At 38.5% G+C, this 19,214-nt stretch overlaps 1 pseudogene; it reads right to left on the reverse strand.

Moving 5' to 3' along the window:
- Nucleotides 1-13,600: 13,600 nt before the first annotated feature.
- On the reverse strand, nt 13,601-14,574 carry LOC128095455 (vomeronasal type-1 receptor 4-like; annotated as a pseudogene).
- Nucleotides 14,575-19,214: the final 4,640 nt, after the last annotated feature.

A 19,214-nucleotide genomic window follows, 5' to 3' on the forward strand; every position in this document is an offset into this window, starting at 1 on the left:
AGAATTCAAACTTTTGCTATTTGTAGATCATAAGATAATCTACATAGGTGACCCCAAAAAAACTACCAGGGAACTTCTACAACTGATAAACACCTTCAGTAATGTGGCAGCATACAAGATTAACTCAAAAAATCAGTTGCCCTCCTTTACACAAATGATAATCAGGCCAAGAAAGAAATCAGAAAAACATCACCCTTTACAATTGTCACAAATAAAATAAAATGACTTGGGGTAACACTAACCAAACAAGTGAAAGACCTGTATGACAAGAACTTCAAGTCCTTGAAGAAAGAAATTGAAGATGATGGCAGAAAATGTAAAGATCTTCCATGCTCATAAGTAATTAGAACCAACATAATAAAAATGACAATCTTACCAAAAGCAATCTACAGATTCAATGCAATCCCAGTGCAATTCTTCACATACCTTGAAAGAACAATACTGAATTTCATATAAAAAAATAGAAAACCTAGAATATCTTATGGTGGTACGTTGCTAGAGTTTTCCTGCCTGGCCCACAGTCAGGACAAATCTCTCTCACCTGCCAGTCCCACAGCCACTCAGACCCAACCAAGTAAACACAGAGACTTATATTTGTTACAAACTGTATGGCTGTGGCAGGCTTCTTGCTAACTATTCTTATAGTGTAAATTAACCCATTTCTATTAATCTATACCTTGCCACATGGCTCATGGCTTACCGGCATCTTCACATGCTGTTTGTCATCGTGGCGGCTGGCAGTGTCTCTTTGACTCAGCCTTCCACTTCCCAGCTTTATTCTCTTCCTTGTCCAGCCTATACTTCCTGCCTAGCCAATGGCCAATCAGTGTTTTATTTATTGACTAATCAGCAACACATTTGCCATACAGAACATCCCACAGCACTTCCCCCCCTTTTTTTTTTTCAAGAGGAAGGTTTTAACCTTAAGAAAGTAAAATTACATATAATTTGGGAATTTGGGCGTAGCTTCTCTTACTACTTCCTGCTGGAGGGGGGCGCTGTATCTTATGGGGACACAAAGAAAATTTTAGGATTATGGAATAGTCCATGAGGCTGTATTGTCTGTCTGAGCCAGATGCCTTCAAACCGTTCTGGATGTTGGATCATCTGGGCCATGGTGTCATCGGAGACCTTTCATGGGGACTTGGCTGGTCAAACTTGATGTATCTTAATCTGGAACAAATCCATAGCCTTTGGCTTTCTGTGTGAACAAAAGAGACTCTTTTCCAAAGCAACATATCCTTATATCCAAATTTTGAAGTCAAGGTACCTTTAAAATATACATTTTGATTTAACTCAACATCTTTTACAATCAATTGTTTTTCTGCAGTTAAAAATCCCAAAGACAACACAATCCAGATTCTCTGTGTAATACTCATCTTTACGTGGCTTATTTTTTATATTAATTTTACTGTCTCTTTAAAGACTTTATTTTTTAAAACTATGTATTTGTTTATATAACTTTATATATCACTTTTTTTGTCTCTTTCAAGCCTACGTATCTTTTACACACATTGTAAACTATTACATCTGAATCTGTCTTATTGTGAATCTATTGCTTTAAACTGCAGCACTTCCCCCCCTTTTTTTTTCAAAAAGGAAGGTTTAAACCTTAACAAAGTAAAATTACATATAATTTGGGAATTTAGTGCTGTGGGATGTTCTGTGCATGTGAAGATGCCGGTAGGCCACGAGCCATGTGGCAAGGTATAGATTAATGGAAATGGATTAATTTAAGCTGTTAGAACAGTTAGCAAGAAGCCTGCCACAGCCATACAGTTTGTAACCAGTATAAGTCTCTGTGTTTACTTGGTTGGGTCTGAGTGGCTCTGGGACTGGCAGGTGAGAGAGATTTGTCCTGACTGTGGGTCAGGCAGGAAAACTCCAGCTACAGTGGTATTTTATTTGTACTGAAATGTGATTTTAATTGTATGTTAATAAATAATGTTGCCCAGGGGTCAGAGCTACTAGAGCCATAGCAAGAGCATGGCGGTGGTGGTGCATGCCTTTAATCCCAGCACTTGGTAGACAGAGCTAGGTAGATCTCTGTGTGGTCAAGGATACAGCAAGCATTGGAGACACACGCCTTTAATGTCAATCCCAACCATAGGAGACCTGGAAGTCTCTACAGACAGGCAATGACGCGGCAGTCATGTGTTTGGGTTTACAACCAATGAGAAGGCAGAACAGAAAGACTATATAAGACAAACACACAGGAAGTAGGTTCTTTTCGGAGAGCTCTCTTGGCTGAAGAGGTTCGCGGAAGCAGGAAGAATAAGGCCCTTAGCTCTGACCTCTTGGCTTTCTTCTCTGAATCAGATCTGTGTTTCTTATTTAATAAGATGGCTGGTTACATCTACATTTGGCGCCCAACGTGGGACTCAAACCCACGACCCTGGGATTAAGAGTCCCATGCTCTACCGATTGAGCTAGCCAGGCTCTAAAACAATCTTTCACAATAAAGCAACTTCTGAAGGCATCACCATCCCTGACTTCAGCTCTACTTTAGAACTACAGTAATAAAATCAACTTGGTATTGGCATAAAAACTGACATGTGGACCAATGGAATAGAAATATAGTTCCTGACATTAATCCATACACCTATTAACATTCCTTTTTTGACAAAGAAGCCAAAAATGTACAATGGAAAAAAGAAAGCATCTTCAACAAATGGTACTGGCATAACTGGAATTCAACATGTAGAAGATTGCAAATAGCTCCATATCTATTGCCACGCACAAAACTCAAATCAAAGTGGATCAAAGACCTCAACATAAATCCAGTTACACTGAACTTGATAGAAGAGAAAGTAGGAAGTAGTTTTGAATGCATTTGCACAAAAGACCACTTCCTAAATATAACACCAGTAGCACAGACACTGAGAACAACAATTAATAAATGAGACCTCATGAAACTGAGAAGCTTTTGTAAGGTAAAGGACATGGTAAATAAGACAAAACAACACATTGCAGAATGGAAAAGATCTTCACCAACCCCACATCTGACAGAGGGCTAATCTCCAAAATATATAAAGAACTCAAGAAACAGACATCAAAATACCAAATAATCCAATTCAAATATGGGCTACAGATCTAAACAGAGAATTCTCAACATAAGAATTCCAAATGGCTGAAAGACATTTAAGGATTTTCTCAACATCCTTAGTGATCAGGGAAATGCAAATCAAAATGACTCTGATACCATATTACAGCTGTCAGAATGGCTAAGATAAAAAACACTGATGATAGCTTATGTTGGAGAGGATGTCGAACAAGGGGAACACTCCTCCACTGTTAGTGGGAGTGCAAACTTGTACAACCACTGTGGAAATCATTATGCCAGTTTCTCAAATAATTGGGAATCAATCTACTTCAAGAGCCAGCAATACCACTTTTGGGCATATACCCAAAAGATGCTGAATTATTCCACAAGGACACTTTGTCAACTATGTTCATAGAAGCATCATTCGTAATGACCAGAATCTGGAAGCAACCTAGATGCCCCTCAACCAAAGAGTGGATAAAGAAAATGTGGCACATACACACAATGGAATACAACTCAACTATAAAAAACAATGACATCACGGAATTTACAGGCAAATGGATAGAATTAGAAAATATCCTCCTGAGTGAGGTAACCCAGACTCAGAAAGACAAACTTGGCATATACTCACTCAAAAGTGGATACTAGATGTAAATCAAAGGATAATCAGACTACAACCCACAGCTCCAGAGAAGCTAGCTAACAAGGAGAACCCTAGGGAAGTACTGATCACCTCAGGAAGGGGAAACAGAGGAGATTGCCATGAGTAAACTGGGGATGAGGGTGGGCAGTAGAGGGGAGTGGATGGGGGATGAGAACATGAGGGAACGGGATGGTCGAGCTGGGGGAGAGACAGAGTGGGAGAGCAATGAAAGAGATATCTTGATAGAGGGAGATATGATGGGGTTAGTGACAAACCTGGCACTAGGGAAATTCCTAGGAACCCACAAGGACGACCCCAGCTTAGATTACTAGCACTAATGGTGAGGGTGGCTGAACTGACCTACCCTGTAATCAGATTGGTGAATACCCTGTCATCATAGAGCCTTCATCCAGTAACTGATGGAAGCAGATGCAGAGATCCACAACTAAGTACCAGGCCAAGCTCCAGGAGTCCAGTCCAAGAGAGGGAAGAGAGATTATATGAGCAAGAAGAGTAACGATCATGATGGGGAAATCTACAGAGACTACTGAACCAAGCTCATAGGAACTCACAAACTTTAGACCGACAACTGTGGAACCTACATGGGTCCTGACTATACCCTCTGCATAGAGACAGCTGTGCAGCTGGGTCTATTTGAGGGGATCCTGGCAGTGTGATCAGGAGCTATCTCTGGTGCAGGAGCTGGCTTTCTGGATCCTACTACCTATGGTCAGACACCTTGCTTACCCTTAATGCAGTTGGGAGGGGCTTGGCCCTGCCTCCACTGAATGTACGAGGCTTAGCTGTCCCCCCATGGGAAACCTTACCCTGTTAGAGGAGGGGATGAGGGGTGAGTCTTGGAGGGGGAAGGTAGGTGTGGGGGAGCACTTGAAGGGATTAGAGGGGGATCTTTGATTGGTATATAAAATGAATTAAAAAATCAGCAAAAAGAACAGGGAACAAGAGGAAGATGATAATTTGTATGATAAAGAGAATAAGCAGGGCTTTCAGTATGTCAAGGTCCTATGCCCTCACACAATACAGAAAGTACCAAAGGAGAAAAAAAATGCATAATTTGTGAAGAGAAGGTGGATTTGAACTCAGGTTCTGGTAGATAATAACTATGACTTTGGCAAATTGCCTGTTTTCCTTGCTTCTGTGTTATCTATAAAGTGGGAATAATGTCAGTGCCACAATCATAAATTCGTGATGTATATGAAGATGCAGAGGTTTAAGTGACTCAATAAATGTGCTCCAGAAATAGTGCTTGATGTCATTTGACTGTTATTTTTAAAGTGGAAAATGATTTAGGAAGCACAGAACTGAAAACATCCAGGCAGAAAACTTCCCATTATCCCAGTCAGGGAAATTGTTTAAATACAATATTCCAAAGAAATTATTGAACACATTGCCTTCTTTAGAATTAAAGTGAATGGCAATGTCATTGTAGTTCAAAAACAAAACAAGAAAATACGTAAGTGTTGATTAGGAACAACACTGCAGCTCAATCAGGATTTACACAAAGTGGCTTAATAACTCGGACACTACCACTTTGAGGAATTAGTGGTACATTACACATCCCGTGGAAGAGGAGATTTGATTTTTTGATTGAATATTTTTATTTTTAGTTTTTATAAATATTTTTATTTTATAATTAATTTAATTTTACATATCAGCAATGGATTCCCCTGTCCTCACTCCTTCCAACCCTCAGCCTTTCCCCCAATGCACCCCCCCCATTACCACCTCCTCCAAGGCAAGGTCTCCCCTGGGGATTCAGCCCAGCCTGGTAGATTCAGTTGAGGTAGGTCCAGACCATCCTCCCTGCACCAAGGCTGAGCAAAATATTTCAGCATAAGTCCTAGGTTCCAAAAAGCCAGCTCATGCACCAAGGACAAGAAGTTTGATTTTGAAGCTAGATTTCAAACTGGTGAGAGGATTCACTGGTCAGGGATGCCTGTGGCCAAGGCTGAAAACCTGAGTTTGATCTCTAGAACCTACATGGTGAGAAATGAGAAGTTCCCACAAGTTAATTCTCTGACTATCAGACCAGCACCTGGCTAGTGCCTTGGCACACACACATAAATAAATTAATGTAATATTAAAATTAAAAACCTATTTGCGTGTAATGAAGTGGAAAAAAGAAAGACTCTTTTTCTTTTTTTTTCTTTTTGGAACAAATTGTACTTTATTTTAAAGGAATTAAAATTTTTCCATGACAACAGATACATGCATTACCAAGTTTATGAAACACAGATATTATCATATCAAAAAATAAATGAACTTGTTAGGAACAAAGAACATCCTTGACCTTGGCTTCAGTTAGCATGTTTCTAAGCCTGTCTAGCTATGTCTATAACTTTGGAAATATGGTATTTCTCCCAATTTTATATGAGAAAAACTAACTACTTGCCTTCTTGGTTCATCATACAGACGGAGAACTCATTCCTGTAGAAGTGAATTTCCGTTTTCTGACTTCTCCTGGGTGTTAAAGCCACACAGCTCTTCCAGCTGGCATTGCTCCTGTGTGTGGAGTTCTTCACTAGAGCATGTGAACTCTCTCTTCGGGGAATTTGCACCCCTTGAGCATTTTTGATAAAAGTGAACAGTATGCACTGAACATTTGTGTTCACGTGTGAAATATCAATGTAAGAATTGTTTTATTTTTGTTTGCATTTGCCTTGTATTTTCAAAGACTATCTCAGAACATGATCATATTTTTACGTAGTTAGTTTAAATAAATTTATTCTAAGTGATTGCTTTTATGCCCCAGAAACTTTCCTTACACCAAATTTTGATAGTTTGTGTTTTATGTATTATATTTTATATTACTATTTTAGTACGTATGTTTCTTTCAATATAGAGGAAAATATAGTACTTATTCTAATTTACTAACCACAGCTTAGTAACAATGTCAGCAGCATAGACTGACTACTTATTTATTGATTTTTGATATCATCTTTATTTCATACTTTTATACATCTATTGAGATTTCTTTCTGGGCTAAGTATGCATATCCACTCATTTAATAAATGCTTCCTTGGGACTTTATGGGAATAAAATTTCATTTTAAGAAAGTAGGAATAAAGCAAAAACAAAATGCACATGAAGCTTTTATATTTATTTTATGAAGCTTGCATTCTGGAACAGGACCATGAAAAGATCAACAAATATAAAATGAGCAGGTAAGATATGTATTAGATAGCAATGATTCCTATGTAAGAAAAATAAAACAAGGAAGAAGACATGACACAAAGTATTTGTATAATGTACAAAAAAAAAGAAGGAATAGTAGCTAATGCCAGGGGCTGACTAGATGGAGTGTGGAACTGGGAAATGTAATAGACTTGGGGCACAAAATGGCACTGTCTTTTAGCTCACTTATACCAGATGTCTGAAAGGGAGAAGCAATTTTCTGCTGAGACCATTCCTGCTTTTTATAACCTGACAAAAATGGATGGGAGTCTAAAAATCTTCGTGGATTCATTCTGAGAAACATTTTGCTCATGCAATCTGATGATGGACTGAACTATCACACTGAGTGAATAGAATTCTGGTAATATGTTGAGTGTCTTTCCATTTAACTTTTCATGTTGTATCTTCCACACATCAACACTGGCATTGTTGTTAAGACTGATAAGAAATTATTGACAATTAATTATATTACATATAATGTATTAATTATTATAATTAATTTTGATAAAAAATAGCTAATATTGACAAGAAAGCCCATGAAAAAATTAAGTTAAAAGACCTGTCCTGAACTGATTTTAAATATTGGGAGTGTTTATACTGATTCTAATGCTGTATATATCAAGGGGAGATGCTTGGATAGGAAGAGTTATTTACTTAGGAAAAAGCTATAGCAAAGACCCAAACACACTCTAGTATGTAAGAAAACATTTATCTTATCTTTGCCCCTAGATCCTAACAGGCTAATTCGAATTCCCCTAGTTATAGTCATATCTTTGTTATGCACAAGCCCCTCAGACTCTGCCTGAGTTTTTGTCAGAGATAACTGAAAGCTGTCGACCATGCTGGTACCTTGAACTTTGTAATTACAGGATTGTGGCTTTGATCTACATGGTATCAGCCTAACCTTTCAACTCCTGGGGAAAGGAAGGGGCTGGAAATTAACTTCAGCCCTGTGGCCCAATGGATAAAACAATCATACCATTATTATGAAAACCCAATAAAAACTCTGAACTTCAAGGCTCTTAAGAACTTCCTGGATGGTAAACGCATCAGGTGATATGTGAAAATGTGATATGTTGTAACTCCATAGGCAGAGAGCAGAGTTCTGTGTTTGGGGTTCTCCTAGTCTTTGAACTGTCTCATGATCCTCACTGGACCAGTTCAGATTTGTATCCTTCATAATAAGACTACCATTTTAATTGTAATTTCACCTGAGTGGACAAGGGAATCCCTGAATGTGTAGCCAGAAATTAGTCTGGGGTTTTACTGTTGTGGTAAAACACCATGACTAAGAGCAATTTGGAGGAAAAAAAGGATTTCTTTCAGCCTCCAGTTCCATATCACACTTTATCACTGAGACAAGGAAGAGAAGAAACTGAAGCAGGGCAGGAACCTGGAAGTAGGAATTGATACAGAGGCTACAGAGGAGTATTCCTTACTGGCTTATTCCTTGTGGCTTGCTCAGCTTGCTTTATTACACATCCCAGGACCAGCAGTCCAGGGGTGGGTGGCACCAATGCAGTGGGCTGGGACTTTCCACATCAATTACTAATTAAGAAAATACCCCACAGACTTGCCTACAGGTAATCTGATAGAGGCATTTTCTCAATTGAGTGGAAAGACTCTTTTTCATTCCCAGACTCTGCTTTCCCCTGTGCTGTTTTCAATTTTGCTTCACTGTTTTAACTATCATTGTACTTACTGTATGCCATAATTAAAAGGGAACTTAACAGCTTCTTGATTGTTCTGTGAGACTGTGTGTCCATGGTCATGTATAGTACATTGTGTATGAGAATTGATTGTAAGAGAACTGGGTGACCATGAAGAAATAGGTCATGTTAGTCTTTTAAACCCTGGGGAAAGAAGAGGAAGGTGCCTGTGATTGCATGGGGCAGTATATAGCCTCAGTTTTCTGTGTCTGTGCTACCACATCCATAACTAAAATATCAATTAACTTTTATGTCTCACAGTTACATGCAGATTTCATACATCTCACTATTACTTCTATGACGTGGGTATGCGATGCTGCAGAGATACATGAATGTAACTACCTGACGTAAGTGGTGGCTGGAATATAGTTTGACACAGTTGTGCTACGTTCTACAACCTAGAATTAGTGGTGATGTGCAATCGAGGATTTTAGTGAGAGGTGACAAGTGTTCAGTGAACTCTACACCCTAGAGTCACTGCATCAGGTTGTGAGAATGCTCTTGCCTTGGGGAAGAGAAATCATTGCTGCTTTTGACTTCACACTCTTACCAAGTCCCTCTTCTAGTTAGAACTTTTGATCCTAGGACTAATATCAACTGTGAGGTGTTGTGACATGGATGTGACTGACAGGTGAGAACAGAAATAGCAGGAGACTTGAAACTCAGCTTAGAGTGTGAAGGATGACAATCTGAGTGAGGCGATGACAGGTTTCAGTAACGAGATCAACACTCCACTTTCCCAGTATACTGGACTGTAAAAATTCATCTAAGGGAAGGATTAAATGGCTACTGACAGAATCAATGTACTGACTGTGAGCATTATTATGACATATATTTTGTGCATAAGAATATATATATATATAGTAGATGTAACCAACCATCTTATTAAATAAGAAACACAGAGCCGATTCAGAGAAGAAAGCCAAGAGGTCAGATCTAAGAGCCTTCCCCTTCCCGCTTCAGGCAAGAGAGCTCTCCGAAAAGGAGCTACTTCCTGTGTGTCTGTCTTTATAAAGACTTCGGTTCTGCCTTCTCATTGGTTGTAAACCCATGCCTTGTCACTGCTTGTCTGTAAAGACTTCCAGGTCTTCTATGGTTGGGATTGACATTAAAGGCGTGTGTCTCCAATGCTGGCTGTATCCTTTTACACACAGAGATCTACCTAGCTCTGTCTACCAAGTGCTGGGATTAAAGGCGTGCGCCACCACCGCCATGCTCTTGCTATGGCTCTAATAGCTTTGATCCCCGGGCAACTTTATTTATTAACATACAATTAAAATGACATTTCAGTACAAATAAAATACCACCATATTTCCCCTTTTCTATTTTAATAAAAAGAAAAAAAGAAAAAGGTTATAACTAACAAAAGAAAAACTATATACAAAAGTACAATAACTATATATAATATATACAAGTAATAAATACCTAAACAATGTCTAGTCCATTTTTATTTGACAAATTCAGAGAAAATAATTCCATTATCTATCCTATTTTGGTAAGTCCAAAATGTACCTAATTCACTTTCTATCCTAACTAGTCTTCAGCTATAACTAACTAGCCTTCAACTATAACTAACTAATCTTCAACTCCCTCAGAGACCCAAGAAGGAAATAATATTAGCTAACAAAAATAAAAACAGGAAGTCATGCAAGCAACTTCCAAAAAAATTGTGAGTTGACAGAAACAGCCAGCTGTCTGGACAGTCACCTGATGTTTCTCTGCAGTGCTGGGGCATCATCTTCAGCCTATAGGCTTAGCGTATCTGACAGACTCATTTGTGAAGTAGGATGTACACAAGGTCAACAGTTCAACCTCACATTGGGTGAGAGCAGTCCATGTACCAGAAACACCTGAACTCCACTAGTGTCATGTCATGATTCAGGATTTTAAATTCTGGAAATTGTTGATGGTTTTTTAATTCAGCTGTCCATTCTTCTTGGCTGTGTATATATGGCTTCATCTCAACATCCTGTTCTTCTTCACATCCCTCTATCCAATGCCAGTCTACTCTTGAGAGGCATGAGCTTAGTTATTCTTCAAGAATAACTGTTTCAGCTGCTGTTCCATTGCACATCAGAAACCATCGGCCCACTGCCTGTTCAGCTGCCTTAGAAGAAAAGGGCACAGTACCTTTTCTGAATTGCGAAGGCCACTTCAGGGATGGTGCCATATTTTCCTGGCCTCAGAAGATGTCTTTTGATAAAGCCATAACCACACTTGTTTTGGCAAGAATCAGTAGTCCTTTTTTCATGTCCTGTCTGTCCATTTTGTCCTGTTGATTCAAGGATACTTTGTCGTCCAGTGGCTAACATTTGCCACAATGAAAGTTAACTCCATATGCAGTTTCTTCAATGCCCATAACTGACTCAGTTTCCCAGTTTGAATCTGAAGTTTATTCTGAGTCAATATATATATATATTGTTTTTCGACACAGGGTTTCTCTGTTTAAGCTTCACACCTGTCCTGGATATCACTTTGGAGATCAGGCTGGCCTCGAACTCACAGAGATCTGCCTGCCTCTGCCTCCCGAGTGCTGGGATCAAAGGTGTGAGCCACCACCACCTAGCTGATATTTTTATTTTAATTAAAATATAACTATAATATTTCCCCTCTCTTTTTCTTCAGTACATTCCATGTCCCACTGACTCAATCCCTCTCAAATTCATGCCCTCTTTTTCTTTATTATTATGCTCCCTACACTGCATAAATAAAAAAGTAAAACCTACAGAGTCAATTTCATGTTGACAGTATGTATGTGATTTCAAGACTTACAATCTGGTATTGTGAAACCAATGAGACATTTATCCCTGGAAAAACCTAACTCTTCCTCTGTCTTGATATTTTAGAAGAAATTTTAGAAGTACTAGGCAGAGGTATATAACACAAATGTATTTGTAACCAATCAAAATTCATGAATGATATATTTTTGGTAAAAAGAATATCATTTACTGAATAAGGATTTGAGAATCATCTGTGGAAACTGTTGATATACACTCTGAAGCTGTTACAGAAATACTTGTGAGCCAACAAGGATGAGCATTCATTTTTCACAGAAATTGTTTATTTAGCTACCACCAAAACATGTTGGAAAATCAAAATGTCAGTTCCCATACCTCATACTTTGTGTTGAAAAATACACATATTGATTTAACCTCCTTTCTCTCCAGAATGAAATGCATAAGCCTGGGTTATTCCTGAAGAAAAGAAAATTATTTATATCACAGTTCTGAATGTGTAAGTGTATGTTGGTGAATCTGCATAGGTGCAGTGATGTTGCTAATGTTTTCTTGCCTGGCCCACAGTCAGGACAAATCTCTGACACCCGCCAGTCCCATAGCCATTCAGACCCAACCAAATAAACATAGAGACTTATATTGGTTACAAACTGTATGGCCGTGGCAGGCTTCTTGTTAACTGTTCTTACAGCTTAAATTAATCCATTTTTATTAATCTATACCTTGCCATGTGGCTTGTGGCTTACCGGTACTTTACATCTTTTTTGTCCTGATGGCAGCTGGCAGTGTCTCTCTGACTCAGCCTTCCACTTTCCAGCTTTATTCTCCTCCTTGTCCCGCCTACACTTCCTGCCTAGCCAATGGCCAATCAGTGATTAATTTATTGACTAACCAGCAACACATTTGCCATACAGAACATCCCACAACACAGTGAGGACATCAAAGCAGAGCAATCATTCTGGATTTGAACATGGTTCAGAAGAACTCACAGGGAAAGACAGGTGGTGAGATGGAGCTGGAACATGTTATGTTTCCTCCAGTATGACAGCATCCTAGATGGGACAACACCTCCAATACATGGTGTCTGGGGAGATACCGAGAATGTGTCCAAACCACAGTGCATGTGGATCAAAAAAGCCAAGTGTTTTAAAGATTTACTTTCATTGTTATTAAATTTTGTACACATGTGTACAGTGCCTGGGGATTCCAGAAGATGACATCGCATGCCTGGATCTGGAGTTACAGGCAGGAGTGAGCTAGTGGATGGAGACTTTAACTGTGACAGTAGTGCACATTGTTTTACTGCTGATCCATCTCTGCAGCACTGAACAAATCAAAGTCCATGTTGATTCTTTAATATTTACAGAGGTAATTTCTATCACCAGTGTGTACAAACATAGAAACAAATAATGTAAAGCACAAGAAATTGTAACTGTCAAATACAAGTTATACACACATAAACACATCCTTTATGTGAAGTGACATTGGGTTCCGAGCATCTGTGCACTTAGTTCACACTGCCTCCTGTTTAAGGTTGATTCAGGAGGGGACTCAAGAGGCAGATTTGAGCCTAACTACATTAGGTTCCTTTTGGGAAATGTATGCAGAGCTGTATCCAAAGTGGAAAATTTCTTTCAGTCTTGAGTGGGCCACCTGTGCATTAAAAGGTGTCAAAGTTATATGTCTGCTTTATACTGAGGATGTGACAAGGGAAGAAAGATACAATGTCACACTCACAAAGGGAAAGTAAATGCAGGGTCAATTTTCATTTTAAAACAATGATGAGCAGCATAGAATGCAGCAGAGCAGGGAAACAAGATGTAAGCATGGAGTTCAATTAAACGATTGTTTTGTTTATTTCAGGGCCAAAAACCCAAAATCCAGAAAGCACAACACAAAGGGGCATTGTACTTTTTGAACAATTATTTTAATCTGAAAATTAAAGTTTATCTAATTTTTTGTTATCTTTTGTAATTTACTTATGTTACATCCTCATCTAAATATATACCTTGATGTTTAGTGGTCATGATTTAAATAAGTCCATTCACATGCTTGTGCAAAAAAGTTACACACCAAATAACATGTGTGTGTGTGTGTGTGTGTGTGTGTGTGTGTGTGTGTGTGTGTGTGTGTGTGCATGAACACACTCACCTGCATTCACAGCAATAGGATGGTTAATCTGTAATGGCCTCAAAAGTCATGTGGCATGAGTGTGATTACTCTCACTATTCTTTCAGAATGACTCAATAACAAAGTAAGAACTGGGCAGCAGTTTTCAATTTAACTCTTGGTCAGAGACTTTGGGGAAATGTCTATTCATTTTCAAGGGCAAGCAGTAGTTGGATATGGAGGAGTCACGGCTCATGAGGAGAAAAGGACAAACAGTGGGGAAAAACAGAGAGGCCATTGCAGTCACATGCACCAGAGACAAGTTGGGAATATACACAAGAGTCACAAGGAATTGATAGGCAGAAGAGATTGTGTAAGAGGAGACAAAGGTAATGACCAGGAGAAGGATGGTTTTAGAGGCTCTGGACGCAGGGGAGGATCTGGAGGAGATATTGGCCCTGGGCATTTGCTGCATCCTTTGCTTGTGCTTGTACAGTGTGATGACCATGAGACACTGGCCCATAGCATGAGTCCCAGAAAAAGAACATCAGGAACTGACAGCAATGCTGCATACAGGTAGTCACTGGTTTGGTCATGACGGACAGAATAGCAGTATAAATAGGATTTCAGATTTGCTGTGCTATCATTTCCGTATTTTGCTCTCATGTGCACAAGATTGATACTGCTTATAAGGAAATGAATTGCCCAGTTCAGGTACACAGAGTAACGGATGTACTTGTGTGAATTTATTTTAAGCTCTGAATACTTGTAATCCCTGGGGCTGATAATGATGGCCTGAAAGACACTGAGGAAGCAGGTACTGCCAATACAAACACCCCTACCTATTCTGTGAAAAGAGAAAACCAATTTACATCCAGTATCATTGAGGAAATCTGTCAATCCAAAAGCAGCCATTGTGTGTGGCACTCCTTTAAATAGGACAGTTAAGATGTTGGCTACAATCAGGTGCATCAGAACCCAGTCTGTAGACCTTAACCTGTGCCTTGCTAGGTAAAGAAACAGATAGTGGTAGAGAAGCAAGAAATTCCCCAGAAATCTAATAATAGTCAGAGACAAGATGATCACTCTTTCAGACAGCTCACTGTCTGTCATGCTGCCAGTTTCTGAACTGAGACTGAGGATTTTCCATGAAAAGATGAGGCAGGGACCACATGCACTGTGTCACAGGACACAGGATAGTGATTATCAATTCTGAATGAGTCCACAAGATACATTCAACCTATAGGGCATCTACCACTTTGACATGAATGTCATACATGAAGGCAGTGGAATGGGGCACAAAGTGCTTCAATATTTTTAGATTCATAGTCTTTGGAATGTGCAAAGAGGCAGCAATATCTCAACAGGACAGGAAGAAAATATATCCAGTGGTCTGGCTCCTCCCTGGAACACAGTCATGACTCATTTTGAAACTTGGCCAATAAACAAATGACACACATTTTACTTTGAAAAACAAGCTTGAATCCATGTAAAATATGATAAGATGACAACAAAATTATTATTTATTTAAGATTACAGCTAATCTCTGCATTGACACCCAAATGAAGTGATTTTGGGACTAATGACACAAGCATTAAGTTTTATAAATTAGGGCTATAACTATAATATGAAATGTAAAAAGTGAAAACTTCAAACATGGACAAAGTTGGAAGTGTAATTACTATGTTAATAATCATTAATGTTTAGAACATTTTAGATTCAGAGAAAATTTAGGAGTGAGTGTAGGATATTCCATCGAATCCACCTATGTGCTTAGTCTTCCCATTTTCAATGTCCTGCACAAGCATAATTAATCGTCTATTTGAAGAGAATGTTTTCAAATATGTGAGAAAAGATTTAATCCCAACAGTTGAGGGCATAAAGCAATAATATTTATAACTGCCTTCATTTAAATTCCTCTAATTACATCTACAGGAAACATACTAGCATTTTTTATTAATTTGGTATTTTCAAACCATTAAGAATACTGTTTCCATTAATTACACCCTCACTCAGAGGCAGAGAAAATGTTTTGTGCAAATGAGACCTACATTTACATGCAACTGCAGGTAGGATTGCATTGTTTTATGGAACCTGTTCGGCTTCAAATTACAATCAGAAGTTATGAGTTGTATCAATGGAGGTGCTAAATATTAGTATTATGCTTATTAGATGGAGTTACAAATGATTATTACTAGAAATTTACTGTCATGAGAATGAACTTTTTAATCTGCTTTCATTTATGGAAGTTACTTACAAATATTTCATAGAAAGATGTATACAAACCCATTTCAGAATCTATGACACAATACCCTGTGAAAGAATCATCTGTAGAGTTTATGACCAAGTCCATCATTGTCCACACTTAGCACTGTGCATAAGAGCACCAAGGAGACTAATATTCATAGATATAAATTTCCCAAATGTTAAGCAGTGTCAATGGCCACAGTGACACTCCTTTATCAGGCACCTTACTAAAACCTCCTCATAATGGAAACTCTGCTTCCTTACAGAGACATTTTGAGACCCCCTAAACACCAGACTTCTTTTCCAGTGTGACAGAGCAGAGCAGGCACTGACAGTGTGGAATGGGCTAAGTCAGAATTAGGATGAAGTGCTTCTCGGACCCCACACTTCATTTCTCTCTGATCCATTTCTGTTCTCTGTGTCTTCTGTGTCCTTGCCATCATCCAGGTGTAGTCTCCTGTGATCACTTACCAAGACTCGCACATTTTCTTTTCTTCTCTGATCTCAGGTTGTAGTTTGCTACACTCTCAGCACCCTATCTCTTCCCAGCATGCTGATCACAGCTCCATGGCCACAAAGATCTGGTCAGCTGGAGGGAAGGCAGCCAGTGCCTGAGATATGGTCTCTGATTCTGTGATCTTACCTCCCCTCAGACCTGCAATTATTATTTTACTTGAAGTAGCAATGGACATTGCAGGCTTGAGCAGGCAAGAACTTTGCTCTGAACTTTTGTCCCCTGGTGACCATTAACAAAGAAGAATTTTAATTTCCTGCTGTTAGCTCTTAAGGGAATATTGTGAAGTCAGAGAAGTTGTTATCTGCTCTGTTTCCTAGAGGTCACAGGATCTTACTTTTAGATATGAGGAGGTATTGATGATCTGTCTGAGATCTTTAACTGTGCTATGTATGTGCATTGTATTTTTTGATTGTCTGAGGTGTCCTGCACACAAATCTCATTTCCCTTCCTCATCTCAGTGAGTGCCATCATAATACATAGAATAGAAATTCAATGACATTTTACATTTTTTTATATTTTCAAAGAGCACCATAAAATAACTGAATGCTGTAAATTCACAGTAGTGTTTACCGAATACATGTAAGTTGTCCAAAATAATTTATTCATGTTGCTTTTACAACTAGAGTCAATTTGCAGATGGCATTTTGGGTGAAAATATCATTCATCATCTTTGTTTGGCATTAGTACCTGAAGGGAAAGAAATAGGATTTTGAAGAGAGTTACCTGTATGGATGAATAGTTCTGCTACCATCAGAAATGAGTTATTAATTTTTAAATTCATTTTTTATATATTTTTATTATTTTTTAAAGGAAAGCAAACTTCTTCATTGTACACAGTACAGAATATAATGCAGCTCAGCAGGATGTAGACAGCCCTGCACAGCGGGGAGTATCTCAAATCAACTGGCAGGCTAAAGCCTTTCTGGGCTGTAGATGTTCCACACTCTGGAAAAGAAGCATATGAATGAAACAACCGCCACACCCTGAAGGAAACAGCCATCTGGGGGACAGGAATCTGAAAGGAATGCAAAGTGATGCTGCTGTACTGTGTCCCTTACAGCGCGCAGTGCAGTCGCAGCAGGAGAGGGGGCAGCTCAGGTCACAGAAGGTTCTTTTCATACCCAGTAAAACAGCATAAATTCATTATAAAACTAAAACAGCAAAAAAAATGCAGTATCAGTAAAGAAAGGAAGAAAAAAAACAAACAGACAAACAGAAAACCAATCTATACAGCATTTACAACAAATAAATCTCTGGTCACCTGGGTAAAATTTACATCTATGTATAGACTATGTGTAGGTTAGAAAACTATATGCTTTAGAAAAAAAAGAATGTAGGCTGTGATTTTATGGGAAAGTGTGTACCAGTGGACACAGGTGTCTATGTGAGCACCTACAAAACTAGAGGGAGAAGTAAGAAGAAATAGAGCCAGAAGATGATTCACACACATGGTGTAATACTCTCATGGCTTTCCTTGATGTGGAGAATGACTTCAGGTCCTTAGGCACAGACCTATGAGCCAGGATACTGAAGGTGTGAGGTATGTATGCACTACATACTAAGAGTTGAGAACATCTGACATTTACCATGTTGACTGTTAAATAGATATTTTAATATACACATTTCACTTCAGAGTCATAGATACATCCATTGAGATAGAAGCTGCTAGTGTAACTTTATTGTGTTACCCAATTGTTCCTCTACTAAAGAAATGTATTTCTTCACATAGGCTTGTTACGTCATGCCACAGCACTGATCATACTGAGAAATGCTTTCAGGGATAGAATGATCAAGACACTGGAAATGAAGTGTGACTCCAAGTCAAAGTATTAATGAGAGAGGTGAGAATCTTTTTAAATCAATGGTAATGTTTTCAGAGTATGTTACCATTATCACTGTACCTAATTAAGTAAAGTTCAGAGCCATAGATAAAAACTAATGATATATCAAAAATTTACACGGAATCTAATTAAAAAAATTAGGGGACTCAGACATTAATCTCCACAAATACAGTCACTTGATTTTGAACTGCTTCTAGAAATACACACAGGAGCAAAGGCAGACTGTTTTACTTTGGAAAATATGTATTCATATTTAGAGGAATGAAACAGGATTCCTACAATCTTGACCTATTCAAAAGTCAAATCAACATGGATCAAGCATCCAACTGGAAGCCATGGCATTCTAAAAGTTCAGAGGAGAAAGCTGGGTAAAATCTTCATGATACAACCAAATGCAAGGACTGTATGAATGACTACATTTGCATAGAGAACAATTTCCAAAATTGATGAGTGGCATTTCATGAAAGTGAAATGTTTCGACAGCCTTGCAGATTGTACTGATTCCAATTTAAATTGTTTTTAGAAGGTCATCAGATGCTCATGCAACCTTTTTCTAAATGGACACTCCTTGCCTTCTTGTACTCTCATTTCTCCTATTGACCACCACCACTTCTGCCTTTCCACAGATGTTAATTTTTCTTATCTGTACTTTGTAATATCTATGATGTTCTACTAACCATCTTTTAAAGCACCCCTCTCCCAGTGCTCTCGTTCTACATTTCAGGCATCTATGTTAACTACAAGTTCAACACAGGACAGTAGGGACTTGAAGTTATGATTAAACTATGAGAGAATGTGTGTGGCTTTTGCATTTCTGTACCTTCATTACCACATTCAATATAAATGTTCTATTCATATATCTGCAAATTCCATAACTTTCTTTTATTCTTCATAGTCAAATTAAAACATTTTAGGTTTATATAACATATTTAAATTATATGTGCATTATTAGAAACCCTTGGCTAAGAGTTAGAAAATTCTGCATTGTTTTCCAGGGAGACCTTAGATATTCCATCAATACAACGTTGCCATTGCTCCTGTTAGACCATGAGATTTATATGATAATTGCTATAGACACCACATACTGTGATTTCGTGATAGGAAAATAAAGATGGGATTGGGCTTGAGTACCCCTTCCTGCAGGACAGAACTCATGGTGCTAGAAGATTTTAGGC

The sequence above is a fragment of the Peromyscus californicus genome, unplaced genomic scaffold (assembly GCF_007827085.1).
Source record: "Peromyscus californicus insignis strain IS unplaced genomic scaffold, ASM782708v3 Scaffold_4__1_contigs__length_199733344, whole genome shotgun sequence".
NCBI classification, from domain to species: domain Eukaryota; kingdom Metazoa; phylum Chordata; class Mammalia; order Rodentia; family Cricetidae; genus Peromyscus; species Peromyscus californicus.